Here is a 14,754-nt window from a genome sequence, read left to right on the forward strand (position 1 = left end):
CCACTGGTGTGAGTTCACTCCGGCCTGAATCCCATAGCCTTGCTGCTCTGGGCCATGTGCTGGGAGGTTCCAACTGCTGGATTCCTTATCTTTTTTATTCTATGGGCCCTCTCTTGTGAGGATACTCCTGCCTGCCTCACTCTCAGCCACTTGGTGATGTGGGTCCTCTGGTTTGAGGCCACATGTGCTGGGTTCCTCACCTTACGCTGGTGTGGCCCCCTGGAGTGGTGAAACTGCTGTCGGGTTCCGAACCTCGTGGTAATGTGGGCCCTCTGGTAAGAGTCTGATCCTGGCTGGGTTCCTCACCCTTCTGTGAGGTGGGCCCTCTTCTCTGAGGTCATTCCTGCCTAGCTGGCACATGTCTCCTTGGTGACGTGGGCCCTTTCCCGGCAGTTGGTGCCTGCTGGGAGCCTCCTCCCCTTGGTGATTAGCGCCCTCTGGCCTCAGGCAATAATTTCTGGGCTCCCCACACTTTCTGATGTGCGCCCAGTGGTGCGAGGACACTCCTGCCAAGTTCCGATCCCCATGGGGATGTGGGCCTTCTGCTCTGAGGTCCCATGTGTTGGGTTGCTCACAGTTTCATGATGTGGGCCCTCTGGTGTGAGTTCACTCTGGCCTTCATCCCATAGCCTCGGTGTTCTGGGCCGCCTGCTGGGAGTTTCCAACTGCTGGATTCCTCACCATTTTTATTGTATGGGCCCTCTGTTGTGAGGCTATTCCTGCCAGCCTCACTCCCAGCCGCTTGGTGATGTGGGTCCTCTGGTTTGAGGCCACATGTGCAGGGTTCCTCACCTTACGCTGGTGTTGCCCCACTGGAATAAGGACACTCCTGTCTGGTTCCGAACCTCATGGTAATGTGGTCCCTCTGCTGAGAGTCTGATCCTGGCTGGGTTCCTCAAGCTATTGTGAGTTGGGCCCTCTTCTATAGGGTCACTCCTGCCTAGCTGGCACACGTCTCCTTGGCGACGTGGGGCCTCTCCTGGAAGTTGGTGCCTGCTGGGAGCCTCCGCCCCTTGGTGATGAGCGCCCTCTGGCCTCAGGCAATAACTTTAGGGCTCCCCACACTTTGTGATGTGTGCCCAGTGGTGCGAGGACACTCCTGCCAGGTTCCCATCCCCATGGGGATGTGGGCCCTCTGCTCTGAGTTCCCATGTGCTGGGTTGCTCACAGTTTCATGATGTGGGCCCACTGGTGTGAGTTCACTCCGGCCTGGATCCCATAGCCTTGCTGCTCTGGACCATGTGCTGGGAGGTCCAACTGCTGGATTCCTTATCTTTTTTATTCTATGGGCCCTCTCTTGTGAGGCTACTCCTGCCTGACTCACTCTCAGCCACTTGGTGATGTGGGGCCTCTGGTTGGAGGCCACATGTGCTGGGTACCTCTCCATACGCTGGTGTGGCCCCACTGGAGTGAGGACACTCCTGCCTGGTTCCGAACCTCGTGGTAATGTGGGTCCTATGGTGAGAGTCTAATCCTGGCTGGGTTCCTCACCCTTCTGTGAGTTGGGACCTCTTCTGTGAGGTCACTCCTGCCTAGCTGGCACACGTCTCCTTGTCGACGTGGGCCCTCTCCTGGCAGTTGGAGCCTGCTGGGCGCCTGCTCCCCTGGGTTATGAGGGCCCTCCTGGGTCAGGCGCTAACTGCTGGGTTCCCCAAGTTTTCTGATGGGCACCCAGTGTTGCGAGGATACTCCTGCCAAGGTCCCACCCCCATTGGAATGTGGGTCCTCTGCTCTGAAGTCCCAACAGCTGGGTTGCTCACAGTTTCATGACGTGGGCCCACTGGTGTGAGTTCACTCCAGCCTGGATCCCATAGCCTTGCTGTTCTGGGCCATGGGCTGGGAGTTTCCAACTGCTGGATTCCTTATCTTTTTTATTCTATGTGTTCTTTTTTGTGAGACTACTCCTGCCTGCCTCACTCTCAGCCACTTGGTGATGTGGGTCTTCTGGTTTGAGGCCACATGTGCTGGGTTCCTCACTTTATGCTGGTGTGGCCCCACTGGAGTGAGGACCCTCCTGCCTGGTTCTGAACCTTGTGGTAATGTGGGCCCTCTGGTGAGAGTCTGATCCTGGCTGGGTTCCTCACTCTCTGTGAGGTGGGCCCTCTTCTGTGAGGTCACTCCTGCCTAGCTGGCACACGGCTCCTTGGTGACGTGGGCCCTCTCCTGGCAGTTGGTGCCTGCTGGGAGCCTCCTCCCCTTGGTGATTAGCGCCCATTGGCCTCAGACAATAATTTCTGGGCTCCCCACACTTTCTGATGTGTGCCCAGTGGTGCGAGGACACTCCTGCCAGGTTCCGATCCCAATGGGGATTTGAGCCTTCTGCTCTGAGGTCCAATGTGCCTGGTTGCTCACAGTTTCATGATGTGGGCCCTCTGGTGTGAGTTCACTCCGGCCTGCATCCCATAGCCTCGGTGCACTGGGACGCCTGCTGGAGTTGCCAACTGCTGGATTCCTCATCATTTTTATTGTATGGGCCCTCTGTTGTGAGGCTACTCCTGCCTGCCTCACTCCCAGCCACTTGGTGATGTAGTTCCTCTGGTTTGAGTCCACATGTGCTGGTTTCCTCACCTTTCGATGGTGTGGCCCCACTGGTGTATAGAAACTCCTGCCTGGTTCCCGTCCCCTTGGTGTTGTGGGCCCTCTGCTGAGTCTGTAGCTGGATGGGTTCCTCACCCTTCTGTGAGGTGGGCCCTCTGCTGTGAGGTCACTCCTGCCTGGCTCGCGTACGTCGCCTGGGAGACGTGGGCCCTCTGGTGGCAGTTGGAGCCGGCTGGTAGCCTTCTCCCCTCGGTGATGAGAGCCATCTGGCGTCAGACCCTCAATTCTGGGCTCCCCACATTCTCTGATTTGCGCCCAGTGGTGTGAGGACACTCCTGCCAGGTTCCCATCCCCATGGGGCTATGGGCCTTATGCTCTGTGGTTCCAACGGCTGGGTTGCTCACATTTTCATGTTGTGGGCCCTCTGGTGTGAGTTCACTCACGCTTGCATCCCATAGCCTCCGTGCTCTCAGTCGCCTGCTTGGAGGTTCCAACTGATGGATTCCTCACATTTTTTATTCTATGGACCCTCTGTTGTGAAGCGACTTCTGCCTGCCTCACTCCCATCCCCTTGGTGATGTGGGCCCTCTGGTGAGTGTCTGACCGTGGCTGGGACCCTCACCCTTCTGTGAGGTGGGCCCTCTTTTGTGAGGTCACTCATGCCTAGCTGGCACACGTCTCCTTGGTGACGTGGGCCCTCTGGTGGCAGTTGGAGCCTGCTGGACGCCTCCTCCCCTGGGTGATGAGGGCCCTCTGCGGTCAGGCCCTAACTGCTGGGTTCCCCAATTTTCTGATGGGCACCTAGTGTTGTGAGGATACTGCTGCCAGGGTCCCACCCCCATTGGGATGTGGGTCTTCTGCTCTGAGTTCGCAGCAGCTGGGCTTGCTCATAGTTTCATGATGTGGGCCCACTGGTGTGAGTTCACGCCGGCCTGTATCCCATAGCCTTGCTGCTCTGGGCCATGTGTTGGGAGTTTCCAACTGCTGGATTCCTTATCGTTTTTATTCTATGGGCCCACTCTTGTGAGGCTATTCCTGCCTGCCTCACTCTCAGCCACTTGCTGATGTGGGTCCTCTGGTTGGAGGCCACATGTGCTGGGTTCCTCACCTTACGCTGGTGTGGCCCCACTGAAGTGAGGACACTCCTGCCTGGTTCCGCACTTCGTGGTAATGTGGGCGCTCTGGTTAGAGTCTGATCCTGGCTGGGTTCCTCACCCTTCTGTGAGGTGGGCCCTCTTCTGTGAGGTCACTCCTGCCTAGCTGGCACACGGCTCCTTGGCGACGTGGGCCCTCTCCTGGCAGTTGGTGCCTGCTGGGAGACTCCTCCCCTTGGTGATTAGCCCACATTGGTCTCAGACAATAATTTCTGGGCTCCCCAAACTTTCTGATGTGCACACAGTGGTGCGAGGACACTCCTGCCAGGTTCCGATCCCAATGGGGATGTGGGTCTTCTGCTCTGAGGTCCCATGTGCTGGGTTGCTCACAGTTTCATGATGTGGGCCCTCTGGTGTGAGTTCACTCCGGCCTGCATCCCATAGCCTCGGTGCTCTGGGCCGCCTGCTGGGAGTTTCCAGCTGCTGGATTCCTCACCATTTTTATTGTATGGGCCCTCTGTTGTGAGTCTACTCCTGGTTCCTCACTCCCAGCCACTTGGTGATGTGGTTCCTCTGATTTGAGTCCCCATGTGTTGGTGATGTGGTTCCTCTGATTTGAGTCCACATGTGCTGGTTTCCTCACCTTTCGAAGGTGTGGCCCCACTGGTGTGAAGAAACTCCTGCCTGGTTCCTGTCCCGTTGGTGTTGTGGGCCCTCCGGTGAGAGTCTGTGGCTTGATGGGTTCCTCACCCTTCTGTGAGGTGGGCCCTCTGATGAGAGGTCACTCCTGCCTGGCTCGCGTACATCGCCTGGCGACGTAGGCCCTCTGGTGGCAGTTGGAGCCGGCTGGTGGACTTCTCCCCTTGGTGATGAGAGCCCTCTGGCGTCAGGCCCTAAATTCTGGGCTCCCCACATTTTCTGATTTGCGCCCAGTGGTGCGAGGACACTCCTGCCAGGTTTCCATGCACAAGGGGCTGTGGGCCTTATGCTCTGTGGTCCCAACGGCTCGGTTACTCACAGTTTCATGTTGTGGGCTCTCTAGTGAGAGTTCACTCCGGCCTGCATCCCATAGGCTCGGTGCTCTGGGCCGCCTGCTGGGAGTTTCCAACTGCTGGATTCCTCACCATTTTTATTGTATGGGCCCTCTCTTTTGAGGCTACTCCTGCCTGCCTCACTCCCAGCCGCTTTGTGATGTGCTTCCTCTGGTTTGAGTCCATATGCGCTGGTTTCCTCAGTTTTCGATGGTGTGGCCCCACTGGTGTGAAGAAACTCCTGCCTGGTTCCCGTCCCCTTGGTGTTGTGGGCCCTCTGGTGAGAGTCTGTGGCTGAATGGGTTCCTCACCCATCTGTGAGGTGGGCCCTCCGCTGTGAGATCACTCCAGCCTTGCTCGCGTACGTCGCCTGGGCGATGTGGGCCCTCTGGTGGCAGTTGGAGCCGGCTGGTAGCCTTCTCCCCTTGGTGATGAGAGCCCTCTGGCGTCATGCCCTAAATTCTGGGCTCCCCACATTTTCTTATTTGCGTCCAGTGGTGCGAGGACACTCCTGCCAGGTTCCCATCCCCATGGGGCTGTGGGCCTTATGCTCTGAGGTCCCTACGGCTGGGTTGCTCACATTTTCATGTTGTGGGCCCTCTGCTGTGAGTTCACTCAGGCCTGGATCCCATAGCCTCCTTGCACTCTGTCGCCTGCTTGGAGGTTCCAACTAATGGATTCCTCACATTTTTTATTCTATGGACCCTCTGTTGTGAAGCTACTTCTGCCTGCCTCACTCCCAACCCCTTGGTGATGTGGGCCCTCTGGTTAGAATATCCCATAGCCTCGGTGCTCTGGGCTGCCTGCTCGGAGTTTCCAACTGCTGGATTCCTCACCATTTTTATTGTATGGGCCCTCTGTTGTGAGGCTACTCCTGCCTGCCTCACTCCCAGCTGCTTGGTGATGTGGTTCCTCTGGTTTCAGTCCACATGTGCTGGTGATGTGGTTCCTCTGGTTTGAGTCCATATGCGCTGGTTTCCTCAGTTTTCGATGGTGTGGCCCCACTGGTGTGAAGAAACTCCTGCCTGGTACCCATCCACTTGGCGTTGTGGGCCCTCTGGAGAGAGTATCCCATAGCCTCGGTGCTCTGGGCTGCCTGCTCGGAGTTGCCAACCGCTGGATTCCTCACCATTTTTATTGTATGGGCCCTCTACTGTGCGGCTACTCCTGCCTGCCTCACTCCCAGCCGCTTGGTGATGTGGTTCCTCTGGTTTGAGTCCACATGTGTTGGTGATGTGGTTCCTCTGGTTTGAGTCCTCATGTGCTGGTTTCCTCACCTTTCGATGGTGTGGCCCCACTGGTGTGAAGAAACTCCTGCCTGTTTCCCGTCCCCTTGGTGTTTTGGGCCCTCTGGTGAGAGTCTGTGGCTGGATGGGTTCCTCACCCTTGTGTGAGGTGGGCCCTCTGCTGTGAGGTCACTCCTGCCTGGCTCGCGTACGTCGCCTGGGCGACGTGGGCCCTCTGGTGGCAGTTGGAGCCGGCTGGTAGCCTTCTCCCCTCGGTGATGAGAGCCCTCTGGCGTCAGGTCCTAAATTCTGGGCTCCCCACATTTTCGGATTTGAGCCCAGTGGTGCGAGGACACTCCTACGAGGTTCCCATCCCCATGGGGCTGTGGGCTTTATGCTCTGAGGTCCCAACGGCAGAGTTGCTCACACTTTCATGTTGTGGGCCCTCTGGTGTCAGTTCACTCAGACCTGGATCCCATAGCCTCCGTGCTCTGGGTCGCCTGCTTGGAGGTTCCAACTGATGGATTCCTCACATTTTTATTCTATGGGTCCTCTGTTGTGATGTAACTTCTGCCTGCCTCACCCCCATCCCCTTGGTGATGTGGGCCCTCTAGTGAGAGTCTGACCGTGGCTGGGATCCTCACCCTTCGGTTAGGTGGGCCCTCTTCTGTGAGGTCTCTCCTGCCTAGCTGGCACACGTCTCCTTGGCGATGAGGGCCCTCTGGTGGCAGTTGGAGCCTACTGGGCGCCACCTGCCCTGGGTGATGAGGGCCCTCTGGGGTCAGGCCCTAACTGCTGGGTTCCCCAAGTTTTCTGATGGGCACCCAGTGTTGCGAGGATACTCCTGCCAGGGTCCCACCCCCATTGGGATGTGGGTCTTCTGCTCTGAGGTCCCAACGTCTGGGTTGCTCACAGTTTCATGATGTGGGCCCCCTGGTGTGAATTCACTCCGACCCGGATCCCATAGCCTTGCTGCTCTTGGCCATGTGCTGGGAGGTTCAAACTGCTGGATTCCTTATCTTTTTAATTCTATGGGCCCTCTCTTGTGAGGATACTCCTGCCTGCCTCACTCTCAGCCACTTGGTGATGTGGGTCCTCTGGTTGGAGGCCACATGTGCTGGCTTCCCCACCTTACGCTGGTGTGGCCCCACTCGAATGAGGACACTCCTGCCTGGTTCTGAAACTCGTGGTAATGTGGGCCCTCTGATGAGAGTCTGATCCTGGCTGGGTTCCTCACCCTTCTGTGAGGTGGGCCCTCTTCTGTGAGGTCAATCCTGCCTAGCTGGCACACGTCTCCTTGGCAACGTGGGCCTTCTCCTGGCAGTTGGTGCCTGCTGGGAGCCTCCTCCCCTTGGTGATTAGCACCCTCTTGCCTCAGGCAATAATTTGTGGGCTCCCCACACTTTCTGATATGCGCCCAGTGGTGCGAGGACACTCCTGCCAGGTTCAGATCCCCATGGGGATGTGGGCCTTCTTCTCTGAGGTCCCATGTGCTGGGTTGCTCACTGTTTCATGATGTGGGCCCTCTGGTGAGAGTCTGTGGCTGGATGGGTTCTTCACCCCTCTTTGAGGTGGGCCCTCTGCTGTGAGGTCACTCCTGCCTGGCTCGTGTACATTGCCTGGGAGACGTGGGCCCTCTGGTGGCAGTTGGAGCCGGCTGGTAGCCTTCTCCCCTCGGTGATGAGAGCCCTCTGGGGTCTGGCCCTAAATTCTGGGCTCCCCACATTTTCTGATTTGCGCCCAGTGGTGCGAGGACACTCCTGCCAGGTTCCCATCCCCATGGGGCTGTGGGCCTTATGCTCTGACGTCCCAACAGCTGTGTTACTCACAGTTTCATGTTGTGGGCCCTCTGGTGTGAGCTCATTCAGGCCTGGATCCCATAGCGTCCGTGCTCTGCGTTGCCTGCTTGGAGGTTCCAACTGATGGATTCCTCACATTACTTATTGTATGGACCCTCTGTTGAGAAGCTACTTCTGCCTGCCTCACTCCCATCCCCTTGGTGATGTGGGCCCTCTGGTGAGTCTGACCGTGGCTGGGATCCTCACCCTTCTGTGAGGTGGGCCCTCTTCTCTGAGGTCACTCCTGCCTAGCTGGCACACGTCTCCTTGGCGACGTGGGCCCTCTGGTGGCAGTTGGAGCCTGCTGGGCGCCTCCTCCCCTGGGTGATGAGGGCCCTCTGGGGTCAGGCCCTAACTGCTGGGTTCCCCAAGTTTTCTGATGGGCACCCAGTGTTGCGTGGATACTCGTGGCAGGATCCCACCCCCATTGGGTTGTGGGTCTTCTGCTCTGAGGTCTCAATGGCTGGGTTGCTCACAGTTTCATGATGTGGGCCCACTGGTGGGAGTTCACTCCGGCCTGCAACCTATAGCCTGGGTGCTCTGGGCCGCCTGCTGGGAGTTTCCAACTGCTGGTTTCCTCACCATTTTTATTGTATGGGCCCTCTGTTGTGAGGCTACTCCTGCCTGCCTCACTCCCAGCCGCATCGTGATGTGGTTCCTCTGGTTTGAGTCCACATGTGCTGGTGATGTGGTTCCTCTGGTTTGAGTCCATATGCGCTGGTTTCCTCAGTTTTCGATGGTGTGGCCCCACTGGTGTGAAGAAACTCCTGCCTGGTACCCGTCCCCTTGGCGTTGTGGGCCCTCTGGAGAGAGTATCCCATAGCCTCGGTGCTCTGGGCTGCCTGCTCGGAGTTTCCAACTGCTGGATTCCTCACCATTTTTATTGTATGGGCCCTCTGTTGTGAGGCTACTCCTGCCTGCCTCACTCCCAGCCGCTTGGTGATGAGGTTCCTCTGGTTTGAGTCCACAGGTGTTGGTGATGTGGTTCCTCTGGTTTGAGTCCACATGTGCTGATTTCCTCACCTTTCGATGGTGTGGCCCTACTGGTGTGAAGAAACTCCTGCCTGGTTCCCGTCCCCTTGGTGTTGTGGGCCCTCTGGTGAGATTCTGTGGCTGGATGGGTTCCTCACCCTTCTGTGAGGTGGGCCCTCTGCTGTGAGGTCACTCCTGCCTGGCTCATGTACGTCGCCTGGGCGACATGGGGCCTCTGGTGGCAGTTGGAGCCGGCTGGTAGCCTTCTCCCCTCGGTGATGAGAGCCCTCTGGCATCAGGCCCTAAATTCTGGACTCCCCACATTTTCTGAATTGCACCCAGTGGTGCGAGGACACTCCTGCCAGGTTCCCATCCCCATGGGGCTGTGGGACTTATACTCTGAGGTCCCAACGGCTGGGTTGCTCACATTTTCATGTTGTGGGCCCTCTGGTGTGAGTTCACTCAGGCCTGGATCCCATAGCCTCCGTGCTCTGGGTCGCCTGCTTGGAGGTTCCAACTGATGGATTCCTCACATTTTTTATTCTATGTACCCTCTGTTGTGAAGGTACTTCTGCCTGCCTCACTCCCAACCCCTTGTTGATGTGGGCCCTCTGGTGAGAGTCTGACCATGGCTGGGATCCTCACCCTTCTGTGAGGTGGGCCCTCTTCTGTGAGGTCACTCCTGCCTAGCTGGCACACGTCTCCTTGGCAACATGGGCCCTCTGGTGGCAGTTGGAGCCTGCTGGGCACCTCTTCCCCTGGGTGATGAGGGCCCTCTGGGGTCAGGCCCTAACTGCTTGGTTCCCCAAGTTTTCTGATGGGCTCCCAATGTTGCGAGGATACTCCTGACAGGGTCCCACCCTCATTGGGATGTGGGTCTTCTGCTCTGAGGTCCCAACGGCTGGGTTGCTCACAGTTTCATGATGTGAGCCCACTGGTGTGAGTTCACTCCGGCCTGAATCCCATAGCCTTGCTGCTCTGGGCCATGTGCTGGGAGGTTCCAACTGCTGGATTCCTTATCTTTTTTATTCTATGGGCCCTCTCTTGTGAGGATACTCCTGCCTGCCTCACTCTCAGCCACTTGGTGATGTGGGTCCTCTGGTTTGAGGCCACATGTGCTGGGTTCCTCACCTTACGCTGGTGTGGCCCCCTGGAGTGGTGAAACTGCTGTCGGGTTCCGAACCTCGTGGTAATGTGGGCCCTCTTGTAAGAGTCTGATCCTGGCTGGGTCCCTCACCCTTCTGTGAGGTGGGCCCTCTTCTCTGAGGTCATTCCTGCCTAGCTGGCACATGTCTCCTTGGTGACGTGGGCCCTTTCCCGGCAGTTGGTGCCTGCTGGGAGCCTCCTCCCCTTGGTGATTAGCGCCCTCTGGCCTCAGGCAATAATTTCTGGGCTCCCCACACTTTCTGATGTGCGCCCAGTGGTGCGAGGACACTCCTGCCAAGTTCCGATCCCCATGGGGATGTGGGCCTTCTGCTCTGAGGTCCCATGTGTTGGGTTGCTCACAGTTTCATGATGTGGGCCCTCTGGTGTGAGTTCACTCTGGCCTTCATCCCATAGCCTCGGTGTTCTGGGCCGCCTGCTGGGAGTTTCCAACTGCTGGATTCCTCACCATTTTTATTGTATGGGCCCTCTGTTGTGAGGCTATTCCTGCCAGCCTCACTCCCAGCCGCTTGGTGATGTGGGTCCTCTGGTTTGAGGCCACATGTGCAGGGTTCCTCACCTTACGCTGGTGTTGCCCCACTGGAATAAGGACACTCCTGTCTGGTTCCGAACCTCATGGTAATGTGGTCCCTCTGCTGAGAGTCTGATCCTGGCTGGGTTCCTCAAGCTATTGTGAGTTGGGCCCTCTTCTATAGGGTCACTCCTGCCTAGCTGGCACACGTCTCCTTGGCGACGTGGGGCCTCTCCTGGAAGTTGGTGCCTGCTGGGAGCCTCCGCCCCTTGGTGATGAGCGCCCTCTGGCCTCAGGCAATAACTTTAGGGCTCCCCACACTTTGTGATGTGTGCCCAGTGGTGCGAGGACACTCCTGCCAGGTTCCCATCCCCATGGGGATGTGGGCCCTCTGCTCTGAGTTCCCATGTGCTGGGTTGCTCACAGTTTCATGATGTGGGCCCACTGGTGTGAGTTCACTCCGGCCTGGATCCCATAGCCTTGCTGCTCTGGACCATGTGCTGGGAGGTCCAACTGCTGGATTCCTTATCTTTTTTATTCTATGGGCCCTCTCTTGTGAGGCTACTCCTGCCTGACTCACTCTCAGCCACTTGGTGATGTGGGGCCTCTGGTTGGAGGCCACATGTGCTGGGTACCTCTCCATACGCTGGTGTGGCCCCACTGGAGTGAGGACACTCCTGCCTGGTTCCGAACCTCGTGGTAATGTGGGTCCTATGGTGAGAGTCTAATCCTGGCTGGGTTCCTCACCCTTCAGTGAGTTGGGACCTCTTCTGTGAGGTCACTCCTGCCTAGCTGGCACACGTCTCCTTGTCGACGTGGGCCCTCTCCTGGCAGTTGGAGCCTGCTGGGCGCCTGCTCCCCTGGGTTATGAGGGCCCTCCTGGGTCAGGCGCTAACTGCTGGGTTCCCCAAGTTTTCTGATGGGCACCCAGTGTTGCGAGGATACTCCTGCCAAGGTCCCACCCCCATTGGAATGTGGGTCCTCTGCTCTGAAGTCCCAACAGCTGGGTTGCTCACAGTTTCATGACGTGGGCCCACTGGTGTGAGTTCACTCCAGCCTGGATCCCATAGCCTTGCTGTTCTGGGCCATGGGCTGGGAGTTTCCAACTGCTGGATTCCTTATCTTTTTTATTCTATGTGTTCTTTTTTGTGAGACTACTCCTGCCTGCCTCACTCTCAGCCACTTGGTGATGTGGGTCTTCTGGTTTGAGGCCACATGTGCTGGGTTCCTCACTTTACGCTGGTGTGGCCCCACTGGAGTGAGGACCCTCCTGCCTGGTTCTGAACCTTGTGGTAATGTGGGCCCTCTGGTGAGAGTCTGATCCTGGCTGGGTTCCTCACTCTCTGTGAGGTGGGCCCTCTTCTGTGAGGTCACTCCTGCCTAGCTGGCACACGGCTCCTTGGTGACGTGGGCCCTCTCCTGGCAGTTGGTGCCTGCTGGGAGCCTCCTCCCCTTGGTGATTAGCGCCCATTGGCCTCAGACAATAATTTCTGGGCTCCCCACACTTTCTGATGTGTGCCCAGTGGTGCGAGGACACTCCTGCCAGGTTCCGATCCCAATGGGGATTTGAGCCTTCTGCTCTGAGGTCCAATGTGCCTGGTTGCTCACAGTTTCATGATGTGGGCCCTCTGGTGTGAGTTCACTCCGGCCTGCATCCCATAGCCTCGGTGCACTGGGACGCCTGCTGGAGTTGCCAACTGCTGGATTCCTCATCATTTTTATTGTATGGGCCCTCTGTTGTGAGGCTACTCCTGCCTGCCTCACTCCCAGCCACTTGGTGATGTAGTTCCTCTGGTTTGAGTCCACATGTGCTGGTTTCCTCACCTTTCGATGGTGTGGCCCCACTGGTGTATAGAAACTCCTGCCTGGTTCCCTTCCCCTTGGTGTTGTGGGCCCTCTGCTGAGTCTGTAGCTGGATGGGTTCCTCACCCTTCTGTGAGGTGGGCCCTCTGCTGTGAGGTCACTCCTGCCTGGCTCGCGTACGTCGCCTGGGAGACGTGGGCCCTCTGGTGGCAGTTGGAGCCGGCTGGTAGCCTTCTCCCCTCGGTGATGAGAGCCATCTGGCGTCAGACCCTCAATTCTGGGCTCCCCACATTCTCTGATTTGCGCCCAGTGGTGTGAGGACACTCCTGCCAGGTTCCCATCCCCATGGGGCTATGGGCCTTATGCTCTGTGGTTCCAAAGGCTGGGTTGCTCACATTTTCATGTTGTGGGCCCTCTGGTGTGAGTTCACTCACGCTTGCATCCCATAGCCTCCGTGCTCTCAGTCGCCTGCTTGGAGGTTCCAACTGATGGATTCCTCACATTTTTTATTCTATGGACCCTCTGTTGTGAAGCGACTTCTGCCTGCCTCACTCCCATCCCCTTGGTGATGTGGGCCCTCTGGTGAGTGTCTGACCGTGGCTGGGACCCTCACCCTTCTGTGAGGTGGGCCCTCTTTTGTGAGGTCACTCATGCCTAGCTGGCACACGTCTCCTTGGTGACGTGGGCCCTCTGGTGGCAGTTGGAGCCTGCTGGACGCCTCCTCCCCTGGGTGATGAGGGCCCTCTGCGGTCAGGCCCTAACTGCTGGGTTCCCCAATTTTCTGATGGGCACCTAGTGTTGCGAGGATACTGCTGCCAGGGTCCCACCCCCATTGGGATGTGGGTCTTCTGCTCTGAGTTCGCAGCAGCTGGGCTTGCTCATAGTTTCATGATGTGGGCCCACTGGTGTGAGTTCACGCCGGCCTGTATCCCATAGCCTTGCTGCTCTGGGCCATGTGTTGGGAGTTTCCAACTGCTGGATTCCTTATCGTTTTTATTCTATGGGCCCACTCTTGTGAGGCTATTCCTGCCTGCCTCACTCTCAGCCACTTGCTGATGTGGGTCCTCTGGTTGGAGGCCACATGTGCTGGGTTCCTCACCTTACGCTGGTGTGGCCCCACTGAAGTGAGGACACTCCTGCCTGGTTCCGCACTTCGTGGTAATGTGGGCGGTCTGGTTAGAGTCTGATCCTGGCTGGGTTCCTCACCCTTCTGTGAGGTGGGCCCTCTTCTGTGAGGTCACTCCTGCCTAGCTGGCACACGGCTCCTTGGCGACGTGGGCCCTCTCCTGGCAGTTGGTGCCTGCTGGGAGACTCCTCCCCTTGGTGATTAGCCCACATTGGTCTCAGACAATAATTTCTGGGCTCCCCAAACTTTCTGATGTGCGCCCAGTGGTGCGAGGACACTCCTGCCAGGTTCCGATCCCAATGGGGATGTGGGTCTTCTGCTCTGAGGTCCCATGTGCTGGGTTGCTCACAGTTTCATGATGTGGGCCCTCTGGTGTGAGTTCACTCCGGCCTGCATCCCATAGCCTCGGTGCTCTGGGCCGCCTGCTGGGAGTTTCCAGCTGCTGGATTCCTCACCATTTTTATTGTATGGGCCCTCTGTTGTGAGTCTACTCCTGGTTCCTCACTCCCAGCCACTTGGTGATGTGGTTCCTCTGATTTGAGTCCACATGTGCTGGTTTCCTCACCTTTCGAAGGTGTGGCCCCACTGGTGTGAAGAAACTCCTGCCTGGTTCCTGTCCCGTTGGTGTTGTGGGCCCTCCGGTGAGAGTCTGTGGCTTGATGGGTTCCTCACCCTTCTGTGAGGTGGGCCCTCTGATGAGAGGTCACTCCTGCCTGGCTCGCGTACATCGCCTGGCGACGTAGGCCCTCTGGTGGCAGTTGGAGCCGGCTGGTGGACTTCTCCCCTTGGTGATGAGAGCCCTCTGGCGTCAGGCCCTAAATTCTGGGCTCCCCACATTTTCTGATTTGCGCCCAGTGGTGCGAGGACACTCCTGCCAGGTTTCCATCCACAAGGGGCTGTGGGCCTTATGCTCTGTGGTCCCAACGGCTCGGTTACTCACAGTTTCATGTTGTGGGCTCTCTAGTGAGAGTTCACTCCGGCCTGCATCCCATAGGCTCGGTGCTCTGGGCCGCCTGCTGGGAGTTTCCAACTGCTGGATTCCTCACCATTTTTATTGTATGGGCCCTCTCTTTTGAGGCTACTCCTGCCTGCCTCACTCCCAGCCGCTTTGTGATGTGCTTCCTCTGGTTTGAGTCCACATGTGCTTGTTTCCTCACCTTTCGATGGTGTGGCCCCACTGGTGTGAAGAAACTCCTGCCTGGTTCCCGTCCCCTTGGTGTTGTGGGCCCTCTGGTGAGAGTCTGTGGCTGAATGGGTTCCTCACCCATCTGTGAGGTGGGCCCTCCGCTGTGAGATCACTCCAGCCTTGCTCGCGTACGTCGCCTGGGCGATGTGGGCCCTCTGGTGGCAGTTGGAGCCGGCTGGTAGCCTTCTCCCCTTGGTGATGAGAGCCCTCTGGCGTCATGCCCTAAATTCTGGGCTCCCCACATTTTCTGATTTGCGTCCAGTGG

Source organism: Orcinus orca, chromosome 14 (assembly GCF_937001465.1).
Source record: "Orcinus orca chromosome 14, mOrcOrc1.1, whole genome shotgun sequence".
In the NCBI taxonomy this organism is placed as follows: domain Eukaryota; kingdom Metazoa; phylum Chordata; class Mammalia; order Artiodactyla; family Delphinidae; genus Orcinus; species Orcinus orca.